This window comes from Stegodyphus dumicola, chromosome 8 (assembly GCF_044657685.1).
Source record: "Stegodyphus dumicola isolate Sdum_Otavi_A_Nest chromosome 8, ASM4465768v1".
NCBI lineage: Eukaryota > Metazoa > Arthropoda > Arachnida > Araneae > Eresidae > Stegodyphus > Stegodyphus dumicola.
In genome coordinates, this window is record NC_140775.1 from 57,724,688 (window position 1) to 57,749,613 (window position 24,926).

General features: G+C 30.0%; 1 long non-coding RNA gene across 1 annotated transcript in view; it reads right to left on the minus strand.

Annotated features, from left to right (window-relative positions):
• LOC118189470 (uncharacterized) overlaps nt 1-24,926 on the minus strand; it is a 174,780-nt gene that overhangs the window by 68,384 nt on the left and 81,470 nt on the right. The window contains exon 2 of the long non-coding RNA XR_015042845.1: nt 11,291-11,507. This is a non-coding gene — a long non-coding RNA (uncharacterized LOC118189470). The remainder of the gene's footprint in view (nt 1-11,290; nt 11,508-24,926) is intronic.

The following is a 24,926-nucleotide window of genomic DNA, read 5'->3' on the forward strand; positions in this document are numbered from 1 at the left end:
CTCACAAAAAAAAAAAAAAAAAAAAAAAAAAAAAGAAAGAGAGAGATATATCGTTTCTTTTTATTTTTTTACTTTTATTTATTTATTTGGGTGCAATAAATGGAATTAGAATGGGTTACTAAATATAAATTATTATTGTTTGGTCTCATAGACAAAAATTAGATAGCATTTAAAAATAATAATTACAACCAGTTGCTATGCAGAACAATTGGGAACAATTAGTATTTTGACACACACTGCATCTCTTTATTTTAGTTAACTTCACGAAAGCCATTAATTTTTTACATTTTTGAAAAGCTTATAATAGCACTGAGAACAGAAATAATAATCCATACTGTAAACTGAAAGTTTGTAGTTATTAAAAATGTATTAGATATTTGTAAGTTTTTACAGATTTCTAAATCGACAGCAAAAGCATACATATTAATTTTTTAAGTCCTGTAATGTTAAACCGATATTTTATTAAAAATTTCTTGCAACTCACCTCTTCCGATTTCCTTCAACATTTTAACACACAATTTATTCGTTAACGTCAATGAACTTTTTTTAACCACTTCTCATACCCACCTCATATAAAACGTTCTATCTTTAGATTTCACACGATTCGTTTTGTTTCTCAACAATCAATTTTGAGTTAAATTAGGAAAAGCTCAAAGTGTCGTAAATGATTGTTATTGGATTTATTTCACCATATATAAAAATAAGGTTACGTAGTTACTAAATGTACGTAGACAAATTCTTATAACTACTAAGTTTATGAGGTTCTGTTGAAAAAAAAAAAAAAACGAAATTATCAAATCATAGTAAGTTTCGTTGACATTCCGCAAGCACGTAATATATTGCGTCGAAAAACTACTTGGACAAATAATCTACGTAGATACTTTTTGAACATTATATGGAAACAATGGTAACTTTTTACAAAGTAAGGTTTTAGTTCTGGCATTTATGGTTACATGCTAAATTCTAGGATTGAGTAAATGTTCTTGGCTAAATGTTTTTTCCAAAAGAGAAAAAATAAACTAATGATTGAAAAGTAGGACTAGCCCTTCAAATACATATATGTAGTTATAACAAAAGTTAAAATTTTTTGTACGATGAAAATGGAGGGGGAACTTAAAAAAAGTGTTTTTCTTCTTTTTTGTCTGTGACATAAAGTTTTTTTTTTTACTTTCATTCCTAGAGTATTTCTATAGCATCAGCACTGTTTATGCAGATTTTACTTTAACCGCAAAACCAGCTTCATTACCCGAACCTACTATAAACCCAAACAGAGCTACAGCTTTAGAATTCAGTATAATCTTTATGTTTAATAAAAATATATTTTGCTGGAGGAAGAAAATTATCACATGTTAAATTCTAGTTATATTAATATTTAATTCAGGATTCAATTGCTTAGTGTTTTCTAATAAAAATTTGATGCTTCTATTGACATCTAAAAATTTGCTTTGAATATTCTAGTCGTTTCGTGTTTTAGATACATTACATGTAAAAAAATAAATTCTACATCTGAGAGATGTTATGAGCACAAAAAGAATAAAATGAATGTAAAGGAAAGAGAAGAATTAACTACTCTTAATGACTCAAAAATCAAATATGTTCGAAGTGCCTTCAGAACACTGTATGAAAAATGAATGCCGAAATTATTTTATCACATTAATATTATTATTTTACAGTTTAACTACAAATTAGTTTCATTATACAGATCAGGCATCTGGACACCAGGGAAAAACTATAAAAATTATTTAATTATTTCCAGAAAAAAATGTGTTTATGGAAAAAACTTCTATAAATATTTTTGGTTGGACTCTTGCCAAAGCGCGAAATTATACAAAATCAAAGAAAAATCCTATAATGGAAGAAATTAAATGCCATATGATACAATTTAGATACAGTACGAATAAAGAATATGACCAGACTTTGTGAATCACACAGGCTTCTGACAGAAAGAAAACAAAAGGTATAGTGAAACTGACTTATGAGTAAACGTAAAAGATAAGTGTAAAAAATTTAGATCGCATTATATTTTAGATAAAATCTGGAAACAAGCTAAGAAAAGGTATTAAATTGCAAGGTAAGGCAAGGAAAGACATAGAGAGGGTAGAATGAAAAGAAATAAAAGTAAATTAGCTTATTAATACTTACAAATAAATTATAATTCGTAAATTATGACTATTCAAAATTACGTGATTCATGAAACAGTTCCGTAACCCATACAAAAGCTGAAAATTTGAAGGCTAAGGACACGAAGCTGGAAAAATAGAGTCAAAAACTAAGGCATAGCTTATAGAAAATGTAAGGTTTCATATCTTGGATCGCTTAATTGCTTACATATGGAAACGGAAACGTATGGCTTCGGGTGGAAAACTCGAAATATATTTCATTCGTTTCATGAACTAATAACAATAAAAAAGTCAGCTACTTCCAGTTATTTCAGTTTTGAAAGATATATGACATGATATAAACCACGCTGAACTGTTTAATTAGTAATATTAATTCTCATAATTAATTAGGTTTAGTGTTATGATTATATAGATTGCAAACTTTTAATTAATAAATGAATTTCAAATTATTAGCAAAGATTTTTCTGTTATAAATTATTTTATTAAATTAGGATAAATTGAAATCTATACTTAACCCTAGAATATTTAAGATCCAAAAAAGTACTTTTTTTTACTAAAACCTCTATAAGTTTTAAGAGACAATTCACTTATTCATGTAAGTTTACATAGCAAAAAATATATATATTAAAGTAAATAACTGTAATAAAAGCTGCCTAATATCTTGCATTAACTCTTTGCATTTTAAATCTTTAAAATATTATATAACTCCTTCTTTTTCTACAACTCTCTTTTCTACGCTATCTCAATTCAGCTAAAACTTCATCCTGTTGTTTTGCGCCCTATTTGTTGCAGAAAGCTGTCATTCTCTGTTTCTCTGATGGGTCAGAGAAGTATAGTTTTCTTATATGTAGAGTTTCTTATCAGAACAAATTTTATTCTTTGTTCTTTATACCTTCTATCTTGCATATTTGTATTTTGTATATTTTGTGTTCTCAGGAAATCGTTTTGTCCAATCACATCTTCATCACTGCAAATACGAGCTATTCTCTCTTAGAAAGTCCTCCACGAAGATATTATTTCTTCTCAGGATAAATTTTATGTGTTTCATCATATTAAAATAAACAAACGAACCTTCATTATCACGTTTAGCTACTTTTTCTAATAAGTAACTGATCGTTCGACAATCCGAACTCAGACACTGCATTATAACTTATTTTAGTTAGCGTTCTTAGAATTAGAACTAAACGGGTTAACAAATTAGCATAAGTACTTCTGTGAATTACTTTTCGTAATCTCGCTTTTTTCCACTCATCTAATTAAACAGTATAATGTTTTTACAAGTTGAAAGATTGATAATGACAAGTGTCGTTCAAATTAACTATCTCTTTTAAATGACGGCTTGAAGCTTAAATTTAATACTTGTAGCTAAAGCCTTATAATTTGTCTTCTTCGTATACTAATATCTTAATATTAGAAATCCCAGTATTGAATCTACACTTGCATATCTCATTTTATTGCGCTGTGCTTTACTGCGGTTATACAATAAACCCTTTCAGCCACTGAAAATTTGTGGAAATAATCTGATGTGAACCTTTTGAGTAACTGAATTTTATGAACCATTTTTACTTGCTTCACGTTTCTGTGTGCTAGTCTGGTAATAATTAGACTATTAAAATTTTCATAATTGTTTTAATACACTTAGATACCATAATATCCACACAGTGGCCTCTAAGTGCTCATTAACTAAAGCAAGTTGTCAAGAGACAATTATTTAATTCCACCATTTGTTAAAATTATTATTACGTATTTCTCTCTTTTAAGAACTACTAAGATATATTAGTAGTCGTATTACTAAGATATGTATAATTATACCTCATTAGTAGGACTACTAAGTATCACTACTAAGTTATATATAATGACCTATATGTATGAAATTTAGACAAAGGCTGTCTATCTAAATTTAAAGAAAGGCAGATAGTTTTTCTCTAAATTTCATATATTACACAACAAGCTAAGCCTCGTAATATTTCAAAACCTTTCAAGTAATAATTATCGAAATTAATGCAATTAGTAGTCGTACTATCAGCCTTTAAATATTTAAGTTTGAAAGAAAAACTTCATTTCTCTTAATTTAAACCAGCTAAAAGAAACAGATCAATAAAAAGCCTTGGAGAAAACGATATGCGGACAGCAGACCCAGGGTTCTTACGTTAAATGATGTGTGAAAGAAAAGTTCTTGAATAAAATAAGCTCTCTTGCCAGTACGCAAATGGTCAGAAGGGAAACGAGACTCGCTGCTTTATAGACCATATATTTTATAATAAAAACGGAACTTTTACGCGCACAGATAAGTCAAAACATTCTCGTGGCTTCTTATTTACTTGTGTTGAAACTGAGATTTTAGCATTTCAGGGTAAGCCTACCACATCTAACATAAGCATATCGTATGTATGATGTATAGACCAGTGCTCCGCAACCTTTTCTCTCCTGCGACGCACAAAAAATCTTTCTGGAATTTCGTGGCACACCAAAGAGTTCCGAGTTATCAAGGAAGTGCCGAAAAAATTCAAATGCTGACACACTTACAATCACACACACAACCACACAACAGTGAAATGTATAAAAACATTTAAAATAGACATTATTAAGGAAAAAATTGTCATTGTGTATTAAATACATGATAAAAAATTGCAAAATGTCAAATACATGTATTTGATTGCGGCACACCTATATCCTACTCATGGCACACCAGTGTGCCGCGGCACATCGATTGCGGAGCACTGGTATAGACTATCCAACAAACTTTATCCTTCCCAACAAAGGCAGAATGGCAAAATCACTAAATATTGGTAATTCAGTTCGGTGTTCGAATCCCGGAGAATAGGCTGGCTGCGCGGACGTTTTTGTGGATTTCCCCATGCATATAGGGGTCAGTTTCCCTTAGCAGGCATCTCTCCTCTTTAGCAAATAGCCCTCGAGTACTTTGTCATATTTAAATAAAACCGATAAGCAAACTAGTTTTCATATTGGTTGATTCATTTGATGATTTGGGATCTTTGTACAGAAACCATTCGACAGTGGTAACCTAGACGGATCTTACTAAAAACTAGTTAAATGTTCTTGCAATTTTCAAAGGAATACAGCATATTTGATTTCTTAATGAGCAGAGCTTTGAATTGAAGAAAATTCGAAGAAGAACAAGAAAACTATAGCTCCAAAGACAGCATATGACATTGACATGGAAATGAAGCATTAATGACTCTGTTACTGAAGAAGAAATGGAGTATTTTGAATTAGAACTAATTGAATCTCTACTTGAACCCAATGTAAAAATTGTTTATTTCGTAACTCTTTGTTGGCAACCGACGTCGATTCCCCTAGCGCATGCGCATGATAAGCAAGTTCTCTGTTGCGTAATACTTATACTTAGTAGGCAGTTAGCCAAAGTCAATGGTGAGTAATGCATGTAAGCGAGAAGGGCTAAGCGCTGTGTAATATCATGTTTCTACTCTGCTGTTCAACGTCTTCGTAGTTTAAATAAATGTTTGTTATGTACATAGAAGACGTCATTTTATTCTTCACTCTTAAAACATTTTCAGTCATTGTAGTACTACTGCCGCTTGCAGGTATTGAAAGCATTTGTCCCGAGACCCTCTTAAGAATTCACCCTTTAGTCTAAAGGTGACAAAAGCGTCAATCATCTAATACTATTGGCTGTTTCTACTTTTAAATATTATGGATAGATTTTAATGTAGATGCCTTCACGGATATTACAAATTTATTACATTATATAATTATTTAATTTTGTATTTATATAAAAATTTTAACTGGAAAAATAATTTCAGGTACGTTTGGACGTCTACTTTATATCCTCGTGATCTGATTTCTCATGCATTCGTATTAAACTCGGTTATACCAAAAGGTCTGTTTATGGAAATTCTCATGAGACTCACCACTATATGTTTAACAAAAATATTTTTTTAGCTAAGTTATGATTTAATATCAAATGAAAATCCTAATTTTAACTAAAAACTGTTACTTTAATAATAGATAACAGAAGCTGTTATTTAAACTGATTGATTTCATTTCGCTATTAAATTAATTTAATAGTAAAAAATAATAAAGTAATTATTGCCAGTTTATGTATTTAAGTTATTAGACGTAGTTCAAGAATAAACGTTAAATTTACTTCAAAAATAGTGTGACAGAAATAATTACAAATGGAAGACTTAATTTTATTTGTTGAAATAATAAAATAATTTAATAAATTTTGATGGCACTACAAAATCTGTTACCGAAAAGAATAAAACATTCAATGTTTTAAATTCGTATTTCTATTTATTTAAAAAAAGCATTTTCGTAAAATATTTAGACACACTTTATTTATTCTGAAACATTTCATACTGCATAGCATAGTGTTCTGATGGATTGAGGGTGGACACTTTTCAGGTAGAAAAATACAGAAATATAGATGGATATTAATTTTAAATTAATTGATCAAGGAACAAATTATTCATTGCAAGTGATGAAACGGTAAAATACTAGCATAGTGAAGCAGAAAATTTTACAATTTAAGAAAAACGAGAACCGCGCCGAGTTTCGTTAGAATGCGTAGCGTATTCTTTTAAAGCTAGTACCAATTCAAAAAATTTAAAAGATATAAAATGACACTTAAACTTTGATAACAGAAGTACTTCTGGTGGGAATTTGGAACCGTAGTATTAAAAGTTGTAACTTAATAAAAATGTAATTTGATAGCATACTTTAAAAAAACTTCATTATAACAGAATTAGAGCTGTATCTGAAATTCTTACTAGGCAATCAGTAGCTAGAATTTGCAAAATTGTCCTGTCTAACTTTCTGATTTTCTGTCTAGCAACTTTGGAAATTCCTCTCAATAACTTTTACATTTGTTTCCGCTTGCGTATTCATTTGTGTGATTTATGTGATCATACACATGTTCGGAAATAAGCAATAAGCAACATTAATTGAAAGCTGTCAGTTTCTTTCGCTGAATAAGATATCCTAAATTAAGCAATTCATTTCAAATTAACTTCCGCTTACATAATTAATAGGTATAATCCATATTTTCTGTCACTTGTTCTGGCAACATAAATGAAAATAGGAAATTTATTTTGCCCGGATTTGCTGATATACACGCATAAAAATATTTTAAGATTTTTAAGATTTTAAGATTTTTAAGATATTTTAAGATATTTTAAGATTCGAGTTTATATACATGAAAGAGTATTTTAAACAACCTTGGTTTACCTATTTGATCAAATGCAGTAGAATAATTCTTTTTTTTCATGTTAGTTGTTTAGTTGACATCCGTGTTTAAAAAATTCTATGACGTCTTTTGTAGTTACGACAGAGGTTTCAAAAGTTTATTATTATGTATTTTATCAAATTATGCGTGGAATTAACATTAAGTCTTGCAGCTAATTTATAAAAAAATATTTAAACTAAGGATAAATTACATGCTTTCATTTTTTTCAACTAAGCATTACAAAAAAAAAAAAATAACAAGGCCTTATTTAAAAAAATCCAAAATTCCATGCACCTTTGTGCAGTATTTTTTAAAGAATGCAGAAAACAGTTAGACCAAAAAAATTAATTGTTAAAAAATAGTAGAAAATTAAAAAATTTTTAATAATTTTAAATGTAATTTAAACAATCAGATTAATAACATATGGTTTTCAATACTGTTTGTAATTTATTATAAAAATATATTACAACATAATTTTTATTGTAAAACTGTAAACACGAGGGTTTTGTGTCCCTTTAGAATTCAAAATTAAGTATACGCTAACACAGGAAATAATCAATTTTCATTGTGAATGTTAACTTCAACGTATAGGATGTCATACGTATTTAACGACTTATGTATGATTTAGGTTTATCAGATAAAATTGCGCTAGAATGTTTAAAACCTATATTCTTCAATAAATCTGACGCATTAAGAGACATGTTGTTAAGTGTAACTTACAGGTTTAGGGTTAGATAAAATGTATCTTAATACGAAAAATAAGCAGTTTGTTTCGTTTTGCCTACATTGAAGAGTTCAATAACGTGGGGCATCATTATGTACCTAGAATTATCTTAATCTTCAGCATTTATCGTTTCCTTTTAAAATTGTTAAAATAAAGTGTTTAATGACAACATCGTATAAGTAGAGTATAGAGATTATAGTCAGACAGACTTTAGAATAATTATAGAATTATTAGAGAGGGACAGAGTAGTTTATATTAATACAGGTTAGAAATTAATATTAACTCATATTAGTACATATAGTGGTCTATACTTACATCTAGTGCATACTTTATTTCAGTAGAAATATTCGAATTCATTTACTAAAATATATTTTCTAAGAAAAGCTATCATTGAGGTCAATTTTAGCAATCAGAAAAGTAAATTAAAAAATCATACAAAATTTACATGCCTCGCTTAACATTGGCTAAAATTTCTAAATAGACTCAATTAGAAATTTAGAAATAATTTTTAAGCATTATTATATCTTTTCGAAACAAAAATCAACAGAAATGACCATTTTAGGGAAATAAATTATATAAGTAGTTTCAATTTATTTTCAAGATGCGTGCGAATGGAACTTTAATTTCGTAGTAGCTATTTTAATATTCAGGATGGGTTTCGAAACCTAAATGATATTCATATCTATTTAAAGTATAATAGAATTTTATTCCTTTTTTGTCACAGTTTTCATCATACTAGTGACTGCCAGTATAAGATTTTATCCACACGTAACCTGAATAAGAGTTCCCGTAAGAGTTAGTAAGCTTTCCATGAAAATATCACCCTTAAATAATCAATAAGTCTAAATTTTTTGATTACATTAAGTTATGAATGCAATATGAATTATATTTAGAATAGTATAAATTCCAAAGTGTTAGTCTCTTAATATTTCTACGGATTAAAAAATTGGTTGAAAACAGACTTTTGTGCTTTTGAAGATTACTTATTTTTAACTCTTTATTTTTCTGTTTTAAACGAAACTATTGACAAAAGAAAGTCTGATGTGGACACCACATGACTTCCTTATACGGCCTATTAAAATATACATTTTTTTCTGCACTTCCTTTAAACTTATTTCGTCGAATTATTCTAACTTGATTAAAAGATACCTCAAGGCAAGTTGAAAATGACATCAAAAATTACAAAATTTTAAATTCTCGGCCAATATCTTGGAATATCGCGGCCAATTTTTGTCCTGCAGGAGTCAAACTTCTAATAATTTTATTTTTTCATAACGAATAATAAAACTTAAACTTTCCCAAATACAGGTATAGGAACCGGGAAACCGCATTAAAATTTAGATTTCGTTATTTTTTGAAAAATAATGTTTCTTAAAATCTGACACTGTCAAAAGATGAATATCTTCGTCATTTAAAACACTTCTGTGATTGGAAGTAAATCACTACGACCAACAATTAAGGCTAACTTTTAAGTCGGGTACGGGGGTGGGCATATCATTTTAGCAATTGCAATGCATCAAAAATTAATCCAGCAAAGTTTTAATAGTAAAAGTGATTTAATAAGTGCTTTTAAAGTTTCATTTCAACTATGCAATCAGCTTTCTAATATTTCTACATCATCATCATCATTACAGATACAAATTTCTCTTCCTTGGATATAATCAAAAAACTTTTCTAATGTATATACATTTGGTATTGCTGATTGCAATAAAAAAGTGAGGTGCACAACTATATGTTATACCGGTCCCATATACAAAATTTCGACGGTCTACGACTAGTCGGTTTTGAGTTATGTGAGATACATATGTACATACATACGTACGGGCAATAAACGTCATGAAAAAAATCGCTTTTGAATCCTTTTTTTAATCCATTTTATAATCCGTTTTGGAAAATGAGTCCTTTGTTCTGTCCGCACTTACAGATGTCACTCAAAAACAGTCAATATGAATTCGAGAACAGTCAAAATGGATATTCACTTTAAAATCTGAATCATTTCTTTGATTCATTTTTCTTTATTACAGTACTTCCTTTACTTTGTACAAGGAAGTAAAAATTAGCATATTTAAAATTTAAGCAAATTGTGATTCTAAGATTTACTAAATTCAAAGTATTTTCGCTACTAATTATATTATAACTGCACAATTAGTATGGATACAGTTAGAATAAGAATAAAGCGAATTACCCAAAAATTGGTTATTTCAAGGGTTCATTAAAAAACTGAAAATAATTTCAAGTATTAATGTTTTCGCTATACTTAAAATTACAGTTTATTTACCGATGTTTAACAGTCCTTAAAAACCGAATTTGATTGTTCATAATTAATTTAAAGTACTAAAATAATTTAAGCTAATTTCAGTGTTAAAATTTCAACTGGTATTAAATGTTAGCGCAAATGGTATTAGTTAAAAATGAAATAAATTAAAAATTTCTGAAAAAGTTTCTTCGCTTTCTTCACACTGAAGTTAGATTTCAAATGCATTAATTCAAATGTAACTGAGTTTCACTGCAGACTTATGCATTATTTATTAATTTCGCCTAAGAATAAAAAAGTAATTTTCATTAAGCCTTGCAAAAGTTAATTACCTATATATATAGATTTAAATACTGTCCAGGAGAGGAAGTTAATAAAAAGTGAAATAAATGAACTACAGTGAAAATATTTTCATTTAAATTTTTCCAGAAATTTGCGGACAACCATTGCTTTTAATAACACAATACACTTTAAAAAATCCTCTGGCTAACTGTTAATATTGTTTATTATTTAAAATGTTCAGTTCTTTCTTAGTTTCGATTATAAACGGTGAAGTCAAGAAATACCTTTCAAAAATATTACACCAAATCTGGCGAATAAAGGTATATAAAGCTTTAGATTAAAAGGAATATGATAAAACAGGTAGAGTAAAACATAAAAATTTATAAACTCTGAAATATATAATTAAGTTGCTTTCCAATTCCAAAAGTTTTCAAAACAAAAATTCAATAATTAGTACTAAATGCGGACATGCAAAAGAATGCTTAATAAAATGTTATTAGAAACGTCTAGAATTTCACAGATATTTACTGCTCACAACTTACCGATTCTAAATTAAAATTTCTTATTAATAGTGATTAACCTTTTTAAAAGGTTAACTTTTTTAAATTATTTTAAAAAAATTCTGCAAATAATAGTTTTTATTGCAGTAAAAACAGTTACTGCAAGAAAAAGGAGTTAACGAAATAATCGATTAATCTTACTTTGCCCAAAGGAAAGCAAACTGTGCAACAAACATCACAGACGTTGCCAGGTTTCAATTTCCAAGTGCAGCAGACGATGTTTCCCAGCTTTTTGGTTCGCGGCTGCGGGTAAGCAGCTAGCGGTCAACTCTCCACATTAGAAGACACATCTGTCGCCCTGATGTCGCACCTGCCGTACGATGGGGGATCTGTCGCAAAGCGCCGGTGCCGGTAGCCCCTATTCCGAACGAAACAAATGATAGTAAAAAGAAAAGAATAAATAACAACCATCCAATAAAACAAACAAAAAATAACACAGATATTCAAAAAACTAACTGCTGTTGTGGCGTTAGGCTAAATCGTTGTTGTTATAGTTGCCATGGGAATGTGTCTTTCCTATTGGTCAACTAGGCAACAGGTACAATGCGCAGCAAGCACACCGTTACAATTTTTTCAGGGTGTGGAACATGGCGTCGGTAACCATGACAACGACGAGAACCAGAAATCACAACACAGCACGAGGTATTGTATTACATACACTCTCTAGTTCTAAAACTGCCGAAGTTTTCGGTACAGTTTTTCTTTCTTTAACTGCTTTTTTGTACAACAAATTTTATTTTTACATGCCTATTTCAAGAAATTTTATGAAACAAACTAAATAATAAAAAGTTCCATATATTAACAAATTCCTTTTTAAGCCGATTTATAGTTTCTGTTTTTAACGAAAGCAATAGTTTTTCTTAAACTAAAATTAGAACAAGATATCTTAGACACGTAATACTGTTCATATTTGCATTACTTCGTTTAAGATTTTAATACGATATTGAGAGAATGTCTCCTAGTGCGAGATGAGAAACCGTACCATTAAATTTTCAGTATTAGACAGCTTTTAGTTAAGTCACGTAATTAAGCATTTTTAAAAGAGGCACAGCTAGTATTGTAATGGACAAAACGAATTTTTTAAACGTTTTGGTACAGTGTCTTTTTTTATACTTATGGAATCGACTCACATCGAAATTAAATTAAAATTAGATACATTTCAAACATAGTTTGATGCTAGTTTTGTAGCATTATGCATTTCAAGGGTGACTTAAACGCCCACGCAATATTTTTGTTTCTTGAAAAAAGAAAATATTGCTTCATTCAGCTTTCCTTAAATTTTTCTTAAAAAATATTGCTCAATTAAAAATTTTTTAGACATTTTGTAGTTAACTGAGCATCAAAGAAATATTAATTTGCATTAAAATTGGATTTACTAAATTTGAAATTTTTGAAATTTGATAATTTTATCATTTTTTGATTTACTTTTACAAATAATTATTTGATTGATTTAAATAATTAATAAGTAGCAAAATGTCTTCCTGGACGGTATTGCTGGCAGAGGCTGACTGCTAGTTTGATTTGGCCTTACTACTTGACTGCCAACAAAATGATTCCGTATAGAATCATTATTCCTTCTATATTCGTTACACATGAAAATTTCTGCTAGCGTTTAATGTATATGGTTTCAGTTTGGATGTACATCGGAAGAAAAGGAATCAAGGTACAAAATGAAAGAGTCAGTTTTTAATTAAAATCAAGAAAATATGATTTATTCATGACATTTTGGGGAACTTAGAAATTTCAGGGCTAAACTCGTAATGCTTGGAGGTGAATAATTATATATATATATATGTATGTATCTATGACTTTTGTATGGTTTCATCTTATTTTTTTTACCTTGAGAAGTTGATTATTGCTTCTTATACCTTTTAAACCTGTAATATACACATATTTAGCTCATCTTAGTTTAATGTAGAATTAATGCTTAAACTAAAATAAATACATAACATATGGGGTTAGCAAATGGGGATCGTTTAGAAATTACGACTAGTGTGAGCAAGGCCGCAATCGAACAGGCGTGTCTAATTGAGAAAATGAGAATATGCTGCATCAACTCGAGCGTGATGTTAACTGAGCTGTGACGAAAGGAGTCTCGGTAAGCTATTCATTAACTTAACACGTTCACATATATGTTCACCAATATTTTCGCGTCAATGTCATCCATTGCTCAGACTTCTGTCATAGCTAGGAGGTAGAAGTTGAGTACATATGTAAGTTAAAAAAGACTCCAGCATACGTTTGTCCAATTATCGAACTAATCAGAGGCGGATTAGAGGCTCACGCAATTCGTAACTGCTAAAGACTCTGCATTCCCACATGCATCCAAAACATTGATTAAAAAAGTATTAAGCATTTCTTGTGCCTTAAATGACTTAAAATGTCTACGTTAATGCCTATCTTCGTAAACCACCGTTAAATCAATTTTTAAGCTTGTTATATAATTATTTTTTGCATATGCATACCAATGTCTAAAACAGATTTCGGGAACTAAAACGTGTGAAGAAAAACACCTAAAGTAAATTTCTCACCTTGTAGAAGCTTATACCTCCCCCCCTAAAAGGGGGTTATAAATAGTTAAACAGAGAAGACTTTATGAACAACTTTTATTTAATTACAAACACTTTGACTTCAAACACATGCGCTCCATTTTAAAGAAGATCTAAAAAGCTATCCCATTGTTTACAAGAATGTCAAAAGATACTAATTCAGAAGTCAAACAACAAAAATCAGCGTTATATTTTCAAAATTTTCGCAGGACTAGTTTCGATGGTTTTACCGAACCACCATCCTCAGCTGCAAAACCGCAAATGAAAAAACCGCATTTTTTTTCATTTGCGGTTTTGCAGCTGAGGATGGTGGTTCGGTAAAACCATCGAAACTAGTCCTGCGAAAATTTTGAAAATATAACGCTGATTTTTGTTGTTTGACTTCTGAATTAGTATTTATTCGGCGTGTTATTGTGTCTTAATTATGTCAAAGATGTTTGATAAAAGCTGAATTACGTCGATTTTCATAATTTTTTGTCGCTGACTTTTGATATTCTTGTGAAGAATGGGACAGGGTTTTTAAACCCTCCTGTAAAACTTGACTTTTGTCTCATAATCAATTTTTACCTCTTTCTGATTCAATTTATTTTAATTTTTTTTCTTAAAATCTATTTAAAATTTATTCCCCCAGTGTTAAATATGAAACAAATTATTTTTGCAGTTAAGTGCATTAAAATCGTGCTATAGTGTTTCAAATAAATTTCCCATGTAGTAATAGATGACTAAAGCAGCACTTGTATAAAATTCCTGTAAATTAAAAAGAATATGTTATTAAGGAATTGCATTCTATATCTCTGTGTCCGTTATCTCTATATCTGGACCAGTATTTTATATCTCTGTAATTCAGAGTACTCTGTATATAATTCCTAAATTTATTGTTGTTGCATCGAGGTAATGTTTTAATACATTCTTCCTCAAAATAATTCGCACTAATTATTATTCTTGCGGATGTTTCCACTTTTTCATAGGAAGAACAGGTCACCTACAATATAATATTATATTTAAACACAAATTATTATTAATTTAAACACAAAATATCGTAGTTTTCAGTAAACTTACGTTTATTTGAAATACTATAGCATGATTTTCAAGATTTGTTTTGGGAAATAATAGCAATAAAATTTTGAAGAAAGAATTCAAACTCGATTCCTTTGAATTCCGTACTTCTATATGTAAGTAAATAGAAAAAATACAGCTGTTTCTTCTTAAATGCATGTCCATTCTCGGTTAGTTTAACATGTAAGAAAAATATTGGATTTAAATGCAAGTAACAGCCCTATTTTTCAAATCTCATTGCGTCTTCAAACTGAGCAATATTACTGAATTACTTAAGTTCAGAAATGAATAAATAAACAATAATTTAATTATGAATTACCACTTAATGATGAATAATGAAATCAACTGATATTAAAATCTTATTTGGGCCGAATTTTAGTTTTATTTTATTTAAAACTTTGAAAAAAAATGTTAAAACACTTATGCGCTTTTTGCTCAAAAGGTAAACTTTTTCACTTTGAGAAACTTTAAGTTTCAGTCTAATATTTCGGAGGAAAGTTTACCTTTAAATAATTAAAAAGATCACTTTTTACTATATAAGAAAATATTTAAAACATTAAAAAGTAACTGATCTTCTAAAAAAGACTATTATCTTATGAATAAAATTGAAAATATTAAGTATGCACAGATATATACAAGTATACATGCAATTAATTGCCTTTTAAACGATTTACTCTTGCTCTATAAAGTAATGCACTTTTATGAAAGGATGGAAAAGTTAAAAATATTAAACATTATTTACAGAGTATTATTTTATGTTAATTAACCCTTTTCCTTTTGCTTTAGAACTGCACTATCACAGTACTGAGCGCCTTCTCTTTAGCTCTCACCAGGATGCAAACGAGCTAAGAATAATTAGGTCGGAGTTTTTGAATACGCAGAAGCAGCTTTGTGCCCAGCTCTGTTGCAGTAAATATCTGGTACTAGCCATTTTGCTAAGCGCAGTGTATCGCACACTTACTAAATTGAGAAAATTCTTGGTAAGGTTGTACGAATTGCAATCCGCAGCATCGAATTTAATTTAAAAATAAATTGAACTTTTCCTTTGCTAATATCTCTCACGAAGTGAAAATTTAATTTGTAACCACAAGTCGTGTGTTTGTTAAGGCTAAAGATTTTATTAATAAAGATTATTTAAACCTTCATAAGAGTTTGTTTTAATTTTATAAGCGGAGCGACAACTCGCTTGTTGGCCTTAGTAAAGAACTTTTAGTTAAATTTCAGAGAGTAACCCTACACATTGACTGGAAATAACCTTTTATTTTTATTTATATCAAACAGAAATCTCTAAAAGTATCCATTTATGTTTAAAATTAAGCAAAACATCATATTTACGGTGGCGTAAATTTTAAATAAAACTCATTCGTTTCGAAGGTGATCAAATACAGGACCCTCTTCATCAGATGCAGAATTTGTCTGCTAATTCTGAATTTGTATTACCTAATTTGACTTTAGCGAGTATCTCTTACTATTTGATCCATCTAGTATGTATTTATAAATCTTTATCAGATTTTTCGTTTAAAGACATTAAGTACAATCCTTCATCATCATTTTATTTCCGAAGTCACGAAGTCTTAGAAAATGCATAGTTTTTGGCCGTTCCCCAAAATGTTCTTCCAATGATTAATATAAGTGACATATTTCTAGGTATTTAAATTTCTTAAAACGAGTTTCAATAATCTCTGGTGAATTTTAATGCAACATAAAACTAAGAAATATTCTAAGATTTACTTAGTAACAAAATATCGCGAAGAATTTCATTGTAAATTTTTAGTTCAAAATATTTTAGATAAAATAAATGTAATGTTAGAAGAAATTCATATTAACTGAAATATATATTTGTTACAAAAGAGGGTAGCGTTTTTAAATGGAAATACCTCTTTACATATTCCACTAATATCTATGGTGTTGCTTTCAATCTCTAAAATTTGGGAATTTTTGTTTCCCTCTCAGATAAAACTTCAATCTTCTTTATGCCACTCTTCTTAGTCTTAACGAGAATTCTTGTGGGAGTTTCGAGCAAGTAACGTGATATTCGCTGAAGAAATACAGTTGGTTTAATGAGGCATTTTAGGCGGTTTTTCTTTGCGAAAACGGCTGTGTGTAGGAGGATAGCATAGTGAAAGCGTTTCAATTTAGTTTGATTTGTGACTTAAATTTGAACATAACTTTCATCTTTATGACAATGTTTGTTAGACAACCATTATTTAAATGAACACAGTCGACAAAATGATATTGGCATTTAAATGGCAGCTTCTTTTGTGTTGTTCTACATGACAAAGCTGTAATGCTGAGAAAATATTTCACCGTTTCTTAGGTTGTGAAATAAATTTAGCTCTGAATGTTTAAGAAATATTAAAGTTATTTTAAATTTAACCAAACAGGACAGCAGACTTCTTGATATTGAAAAAAAAATTATGGCTAAAAGACAATTAAAAAGCTACAAGGTATTTCTCCCACTTTGCTAAATTGCCTTCGTGGTGTAGTGGTTCTGCACACTAGGCCAGTATTCCAGAGGTCAGTGGTTCGATTCCCGGCGAAGGCTGTTGATAATTTTTCATATTTCCTGCTTCCAAAAATATACCTAATGTCTCTACAGTGGCGCCCGAACTAAAAGGGTGTTGGATGAGGATTCTCCACACTCAGGACTTGGCGATTGGGTCCCCTAAAAACCCCAATCGCCCTCTAAAAAGGGGGAGTATATAAGGTATTTCTCCCACTTTCCTAGCGTGCCTTCGTGGTGTAGTGGTTTTTCATGCTGAGGCGGTATTCCAGAGGTCCGTGGTTCGATTCTCGGCGAAGGTGGTTGCTAATTTTTCATCTTTCCTGCTTTAAAAATTATACCTAATGTGTCTACAAAGCAAAAAAATTAAGTATAGGTTTTATACTATCTTCTAATTAAAAGTTCAAGATAGATTATTGATATCTTTTGCTCTGAAAAGTATAAAATCTGTGGCAATAAATGTTGTAAAGCTTCTTTTTGTAGTTTATATAAGTCATTCTTGCAAGGTAAGTTCTTTCAGTTTTTGCTTGTGAGCAAAAGTTCTGCAAATATACCTATATATGCATTCAAAGTTTTAGTACATTATGTTTTTACTTAGTGTAATAATAAGCAAGAGAAGAATATCTTCTAGAGTAGCGGTTCTCAACCTTTTTGACTAACGCGTACCATCTATACAAAAATTGAAAATCTTTAGTACCTACAACTACATTACTACTACCACAACCACTCTTGAACAAAGCTCAGATCGCATAAATTTACGAGTGTTAGAGAAAAATCTCATTTAGGATATTGGGGTTTTAATTTTTGAATTTAATAGTTGAAAATAGTTTGCTTCTGTGCGTACCAAATATATTTCTCTTGCGTACCACCGTTTGAGAACACCTGCTCTAGAGTATAGAATTATAAATCGCAAATATGAAAAGATGATCAAGGAGAAGAAAAAAACTCTGACTTCACAATCAGTTTGTAAGAATAGTGACCCACATTCAGACACATTAGAGATTAACAAGAGGAAAAAAATTGGGTTATAAATTTGGATTTGAAACCATTATGCTTTTAAAGCAAAGAATTTTGTATTTGGAAGAATTAACAAAATTTCAAACGCTTCATAATAGAAGGAAAATATATTTCCTAATAAAAAATATTTGAAAAATCTAAATGCATCCAAAATTTACATAACTGTAAATAACTTTAAAATATCAAAACCCACGAAAATGGTTAGAAAAATAATCCGATAGCAGGAAACTGACGCTTGAAAATATGGCTAATAGCGTCAGTGGGAAGACTGCTAAAGAGTTGAATAAATAATAAATGACCAAGCCACATCTCGTTACGTCCAAAGTAATAAAACACATTTTACAGTATTGCTATGAATTTTAATATTAAAAAAGCGCATTCCAGACCATTTCTTATATTACAAATATAAATTTCCTAAATCACACAACACTTCCATCTTGCTTGTAATAATTAGCAGTGCGATAAATATAGATAGCACTGTAATAAAAAAAAACCTTATGCTGAAAAGAGTGTTAAATAGTTTCCATATTACTGAAAAGATTTTATATAAAATATGCTATAGCATAATTTAATTTATCCGAATTCTCTTAGTTATGAAAATTAAGAGTTAATTTTAAATGTAACGTAAAAAAGAACAATATTTTCATTTATGCCTTTCTAAAACTTTATGACCACTTTTAATCAGCTGAGGAGTGATTTTTCCAATCATCGATACAATTTTCCTTAATATACGAGCTATTTCAAAAAAATAATTTGGCTAAATTTTCATTGAATTAATCATCTTAAGCCTGTTCGAATTAAAAAAAAAGACGTTGATTTTTGCCATGTGACAGTTTTCTGCAAAAGTATGCAAATTTAATTTTTTATACAGTTATATAAAAGTTTAATAATTAGTAAAATAATTTAATGCTTATTAATTACTTCTTATGATGAGCATGATTTCATATTTACTAGTTAGAAAAAAATTATTACTAACAAACCGTTTCTAGCCCTACTAAAATACTTTTTACAAACAGATAACTTTAAAAATTTTAGTTAGAAGCATTCCCAAAATTTTATGGTGTAAACTATTCTCATCTAATGTTAAAAAATCAATTTCAGAGGACATTATACAAAAATGTGAATTTCCTTAGACAAAAAAACTGAGCTGACTAACAAAGAAAGTCAATAGCAAGAGCATGGGCGGGGTGGGGAAACTGGATTCAGAATTTGTACCGAAAATGGGAATTTGAATTTCATGTATATATCTTTATTCTTCATTGATATAAAAAGATTCTTCATTGATATAAAAAGGGTCTTTCTGAAATTTCCATGCGAAAATTTGTATGATTATCTGTCTGTGATTTGATCTGAGGTTGTAAATCGAAATTCTAAGGAGTAAATAAACTTTTTATTAAGAGTTCGAACTTAATGCCCTTGTACCTACAGAACACATGCAGGGAAAACTCCTACACCGATTATTATCCGCCAGCGGCCGAGCCGATAATACTGGTAGGCGTGGAGGAGCTGATAATACCGGATATAATGGGGGATAGTTGGAACTGGGTTCAAATTCTGGAAAATAGTCTAACTGCTTTGGCTATTTCCCATGTGTGGCGTGAATACGAGTAAGTTTATTTCCAAATATTCTCCAGGAAGGTAATGTTTCTCTCATACTGTTTTCCCTAGTGTGCTTTATCATAATCCAGTTCTTTGATATTTGCCTTATGAAAAATGCTTTTGTCCTTCTCAAACAAGTCCCGAGTAGGTCGTAGGTACCAATGAACTTAATACTATTTTAGAATGAGGCAGCAGTAGTCCAGAAGAAGTTGTGAACCTAATTTTAAATATTCAACTCAATGCATTTAATCTAAAGTTTGCGTGCAGTCTTTTTTATATTAATTAGGAGAGATTTAACCATTATCGTTTCAATTTTGTTTTTTAAATACTAGCAATCTTCTTCTATACGTATATATGGTTTACAGTTGCTCTTTAACCGTTCAACTGGGATAATGGTTAGCGACGCTGACTGCCGAAAGGCCCAAATTTGAATCCCGGAGAAGTCATGGATATTTGTAAATGTATAGTATCCGTATGGCGGTAGTTATCATTTCTTTAACTTGGCTATAAAAAGCATTTTTGTAGTTTCCGTTTTTTGGGGGGGTCAAGTAATTACCTTAGATTTATCTTTGAGATTAAACTTCAGTTGGGTAATTTACATTCACATTATGAATTATTATCGAGAAGATCACTCCTTTAGCTTTCTTGAAGCTACAGCATAAAAATCATGCGTTCAACGACACATATAGAAGCATCATTTGCAGGATTTCATCTGTTCCCAAAAATTCTGCTTTTGCTTATAGCACTATGATACCAATATAAATATGGAAGACCAATATAACCAATATAAATATAGCTATGAGTGGAGACACCAAGGGAGAAAAAACGCTTGAAGCACGCATTCGTCATCGTTTTACCACCCTAACACCTGAACTGGTAGTGTTAGTAGTGCCAATGGATAAACATCTCATTCATCTCAGCACACTTACATTACCAGTACTTTGGCCAGTCATCTTTCCATTTTACTGTCAATTGACCGTGACATGCCTTTGGGGCCTCTGTCACCTCACCTTTCAAACGGCAATGCAAAATCACATGTTGTCGCTACACCATCTCATATGTCATTAACTATGTATGGAAATTGGAATTGACTTTTAAAACAGGTTCAGATAAATATTCTTTTTCAAAACTCTAACATATTTTTTTATTTTCCAATTAATTGTTTGAAAGGAAATAACGGCAAAGATTTTGTTTAATATTGCAATAATTTTATTTAAAATTAATTTTCTCATTTACTTACAAAAAACTTAATAAAGCATTTTTTCCATGAAGCGTTTTTTTCTGAAAACCTAAAATATATTTTAAAACTATCCGTTTTATCATTTAGTTTATGAATGAGTAATAATTTAAAATTCTATTTCCAAAAGAGTTTCATAATTTTCATCTCATGTTTGGTGTATCCAAGTTCTCAAAACCTTTTTCTAAAAGCAGGAATGGATAAAGATAAATATTTTGAGACCGAATTAATATTTTTTCTCCTTAGAAGCCCTTCGATTTCATTATTCTTAGTAATAAAAAATCTGATGTGTATACCACATGACCTCCTTGTACGGCCTATTAATTTATGCACATTTTTGCTACACTTTCTTTAAAATTATTTCCCCGAATTATTTTTAAATAATTAATAACGTTAAACAATCGATCCCTCAACGCATGGTGAAAATGACATAAAAACTGCAAATTTTGAAATGAAATATCCCAGTCAATTTTTGACGTCGGGAGTCAAACTTCTTTTAGTTTTATTTTTTCATATCGATTATCAAAACTTTCTCAAATATAAGTATAGAAAGCAGAAGGTAGCATTAAAAGTTAAATTTTCTTACTTATCCAAAATATTTTTTAAAAATTTGTCATTGTCAAAATATATTTCATAGTTTAGTCATTTAAAACACTTCTGTAATTAGAAGCATATGACTGAGACCAACGACTGCGAAAATAAAGGCTGGTTAAGCAATTTGACGCCGAGTAAGGGTGGGTGGATGTATATATATATATACATTTGATACTGATAATTGCAATAAAAAAGGGAAGGACACAACTAGGTGTTATAGTAGTCCCATATACAAAATTTCAATTCTTTAACGTTCAAATTCCATGTTTTTGACTGAAGATGTCACGAAAATAGCCCATGTTTTCATTTTGAATTCATTTTACAATCCGTTTCAGAATTAAGTGTCCAAAACGGACAGATCTCATGTAAAAAATAGTCATAAGGGATTTGGGAATGGTCAAAATGAATATTTTCACTGAAATCTGATAACCGAAAATTTTCGGGATTAAAGTATTTCCTTTACTTCGTAAAAGGAAGTAAAAATCTATCGAACAATATAAATATTCACTTTGAAAGTTCACATTTATTGAATTACAATTAATAGAGTTAGAACAAATGTCTTACCACCTGCAATAAATATACATTTTAAGCATTCTAACCAGCATTCAATAGTAACGCAAGTTTTTACATAATAAATATTGTGCCACCTAAAATATAAGATATTAAAAAATCCAAAACCTTTTACAGATTTAAAATATTAGCATCACATTAAATACAAACAGACTGTATCGTGAAAAGCACACGAGAACTAAAGCCTGCAAGACTTTATCATAATATACTATGGGCCCACCAGCGGCCGAGCGGTAAAGACGCTGAACACTGGTAGTTCGGGCTGAGGTTCGAATCCCGCGAACGGGCTGGCTGCATGGGCGTTTTCGTGGTTTTCCCCATGTGTAACGTGTATACGAGCCAGTTTCCCTTAGAAAGTCCTCCACGAAAGGCATCCCTCCCTTTAGGCAGATAGCCCTCGTGTGCTTTGCCATAATTAAATACACCATAATATACTATGTATTATTATTCCCAGAAGCACAAATTCTCTTGCCGTTTAATTTTACATGAAATCGTTTAAGAAATGATTCTGGAAATTTCCAGCATTGAAAACTTAAACACATTTTCGTTCATAGTGCATACAAATAGCGTTTTGTTATTTAAAAAACCTCAAAGCAATATTCTGAAATTTTAGTGGCAACAACAACGTAACAACTCTAGAAGTTAATCGTAGAACAATTTTTATATTTGGGTTTGGATAAATCGTTGCTAAAGAATTTAGTTTCAGTATAAAATACGAAATTTTAAAAGCTAAGTCTAAACAGCTTTATTTGTACAGTTTATTTATTTGTTTAATAAGTTTTATTTGTTAAATTTGTTTTGAAAAATTAAAGACTAAAAGACTAAAACGACTGTGATTATAGCTCCCTTAAAAATTCAATTTTCGACTTATAAATGCCATTAAAAATAGATACACGCATATTTAATTTATTTTTGAATTGAAACAAATTTCCAACTGTTGACTTTATGGTTTGGCCTTAAGTACAAAAGTCTAAACTTACAGCTATACGTGAACGAAATTAAGTTCTAATTACGAAGCAAGGGTCCATTTCTTGATGCTGGAAAATGTTAGACTGATATCTTCTATGAAGATTAATCAGTAAGCGAATCATAATTACTGAGAAGTTTTCTCATAACATAAGGAATTCATGATTAGAATGAACTATTAAGGAAACGAGTGGGATGAATATTTAAATAATTGTTAAGACTCTTCTAGATACCATGAAGGCTATACTAAAGATTCGGATCATTTATTTTGAAATTTGTATATGTGGGTAATATTGATGTATCTGCAAGTTCCAAGTAATATGCCCAAATCACAAAACATTACTAAATTTAACGGTCTTCATAATTTTACTCAGAAAGTTGGCAAATAAATAGAATTAGGCTTAGAAAAATGTAGTGACTATTTCATATTTACTTAAAATATATTCTTCTAAACTTAGTCTATTAACTATAGGAACAAGTAGATAATTAATAATGCTGGCAAAGGATACATTTCCATGAAATATTGAAAATTATTTTTCTTTTTTTCACAATATAAAATATCGAGATACCTTTCTTGAGATTAATTGTGATTTTGCTATTAGTGCATTGCATAATAGTGTTTTCTCAATTTTCTAATAAATATTAATAATTTTTTAAATCTGATAATCTATTATCCTGTTTTCTTAAGAAAGACCTTAAAACGTGGAGTACATTTATGATATTTATGTCAGCTGTGAAAGTTTAACATTTTAGTTTCAGTTTTTTAAATATTTGTGTAAGAATTATCGATAAATTTTAAATTAATTATAACATAATATATGAATTAACTTTATTCATATCGGTAAAATTTACCGAATATTCAATTATCTGTAATATTTCTACCAATTAGTGAATAACGTTTAATGCTCAAACACCAGTTGCATTTATAGTCATAAATAGTGAAGCTATTACAACACTAACGACTAATTTAACACCTACGACACCTTAACGAAATCCATACAAGGCAGTCATGTGGTGTTCACATCAAATGTTTTTATTCTTGTATTGGAGCATTTTGAATGACGCGCAGTATTAAATGCTCTTTATAGAGTAAATATCTAGCACGAAGTTTGGGTGTCGGAGCGTAGAACAGTAGCAGGAAAGCCGATGGCTTGAATAAGCATCTGTCGAGAGACGAGTTTGCTCTTTTTCTGCCTACTCCAATCATTCCCTCGTTATTCATAACTCGTACATTTCCTAAATTAAGAAAAAAGTCGTTGGAAAACAAATAAGGGAAATGATGGAGCATATGGCTGCATTAAATGTAGTTACGGTCATATGTCCTTTAAGCCTTCATATCCATTTTAAATGGCATCACGGATGACTGACTGAGCGTAACGGTTCAATATCTATCTACATATGCTTTATGAAAGCCAGATGTATCATCTTTTGTAATCTCATTAATTCTGTTCACGGTTACACTGAAATAACGCTTAGACGTTTATGGCAGGGAGAGTTCTTTCGAGTATGTTAACACTTTTTACTGAAGTAATCTGAAAACAACAGATAAATGACATTTGTTTTGAAAGTAGAAAACTTTAGACTTTTGTAAATATGCTACTGATAACAGTGCAAGTTCAGAATTAGTGAAACTGCGATGAAAATTGCATCTCGGATATCCAGTAAAATTTGTGCGCAGTTTATATA